The sequence below is a fragment of the Spermophilus citellus genome (assembly GCF_964194105.1).
Source record: "Spermophilus citellus genome assembly, chromosome: 5".
Taxonomy (NCBI): domain Eukaryota; kingdom Metazoa; phylum Chordata; class Mammalia; order Rodentia; family Sciuridae; genus Spermophilus; species Spermophilus citellus.
The window spans coordinates 89,953,012-89,955,079 of record NC_138186.1 but is presented as its reverse complement, the minus strand read 5'-3'; positions in this window follow the sequence as shown (position 1 = coordinate 89,955,079).

Below are 2,068 nucleotides of genomic sequence, written 5' to 3'. Positions count from 1 at the left end.
TATTTGTCTCAATTACCAGTTACCAATTGATTAAAATCAGTTACCTTACATTTTCTTGTCCAAAGCTGGAAATCTGGATACATTTAAATTTGTGCATTTGAATTCATTGGTCGACCAGAATGGTCAAATCTCTCCACCTCTAGTCAGAATATACCTTTTGGTTGTAATTAAATTAAAAAAAAAATCTGCTGATCTCTGTAGAATCTTAGAGGCTTGATGATGATGGTGTTGGTGAAAATAAGAAAGAATTACAGAAAAATCCTGTCTAGTGACCCAAAAGTCTCCATGACTCTCAGCACAAATCACTGTGGGAAACAATTTTTGTAATGAAAAGGCAGCCTTTGAGTACTCCGATTACTAGCAGAAGCATATTATAAAAACTAATATTATTGTATGATTGAAACATGAAGCAACTCGTGTCCTTAGTAACATCACAAGATAGTTCATTTGTGTGCTGTTAGCTGAGAGTATATTGATTTTTATCAGGCTTTCCTTGTTTTGATTTGTAGCTGTTAACTGATTTTTCATATGTGGAAATATACCTACCTCTTCTGTTGGAAAGAACACTTAAATAAATTTTAATTAACAAATCAAGGAGTCCTCTAATGTAAATTTTAATTTTAACTTTTGAATCCACTAGTATTGTTTGTTTTTTAACAAATTGCATACACCGACATTTCTGTGAAACTCTCCTTCTCTCTCAATGTGTTTAATTTTGGAGTGATATTTCCCTTGTGACTAAGTTGCAAAATCTTATTTATTAACAAAAATATGAAGTGTAAACCCATTTTGGTGCAATATCCTTGACTCCTTGGTGCTAAAGATCGTTAAATTCAGTGGTTAAATTCAGTGCGTGATGTTATAAAGTATTAATTGTTAAAACACAAAATGAGTAACAGTGAGAGTTGTCAGAGCTATCGAGTTAAATTTGCTGTTTACAAATGAAGTATTTCATACAGTAGAAATGAAAAAAAAAACTAGAAATAAAGTGGGAAAGAAAACTTGTACCATGTTTCATTACATAGGTTAAATATGTTAGAGGATGTCACAGAGGGATCGTTATAGAAAAGAGAAAATGTGACAAATATAGCATGAATATTTCTAAGTATTTCAACATGTCAAAACTGCATGTGTAGGATGTATGCTGTTTGTACAAACGATTTCAGAATATTTTGTAAACTATAAAATATTTATTGTGCATTAAAATTATATACCTTCCCCTAAAGGCATGCAGTTATGAAAATTACAGAAAATATGCAGCACACATAGTTTGGTCTACGAGGATTCAACACCTTTGTTTTTGCTCCTCAGTGTGTAATGACTAGAGATTTGTAAATCTTTGTGAACATTCTGTACTGGTTCCCCAGAGCTATCCATTCCCTGCCTCCTGATTTCAGCACAATAAATATACTACTGCTATGGGAAAAGTGATTTTTTGTTAGTTTATTATAATTAAATTATCTGTTAGATGTTTATTTATATGACTAATATCAATTAATATTGGTTAATATTCTTAATTATTTTCTGCTACTAATGTCTTACATAGGAAATAAAACTAGAACTTGATTGTAGTTTCTAGTAAAAATGGCAGCATATTTTTACTTAATATCAGTAGCTTTGAATAGTATTTTCTTCTAAATTATTTTTACATAAATAGAGAGCTCTTGTGTTCTTCTGTTTACATCATTCAGTCCTTACTCTTAAATTTCTTTTTTTTTTTTTTTTTTTTGTTTTAAAGAGAGAGTGAGAGAGAGAGGGGGACAGAGAGAGAGAGAATTTCAATATTTATTTATTTTTTCTTAGTTCTCGGCGGACACAACATCCCTGTTGGTATGTGGTGCTGAGGATCGAACCCGGGCCGCACGCATGCCAGGCGAGCGCCCCACCGCTTGAGCCACATCCCCAGCCCTTAAATTTCTTTATCAAAGTTGATATTAAAATGCGATAAGTACAGCCTTTTTCAATACCTTTCATAATATCTCTAAGACTTATATCTAGGACTTGTATCTAAGATTCAGTGATAAAGATTGCATTTCCTTTGCAGTAAAACTTGGTTACTAGCTAAACA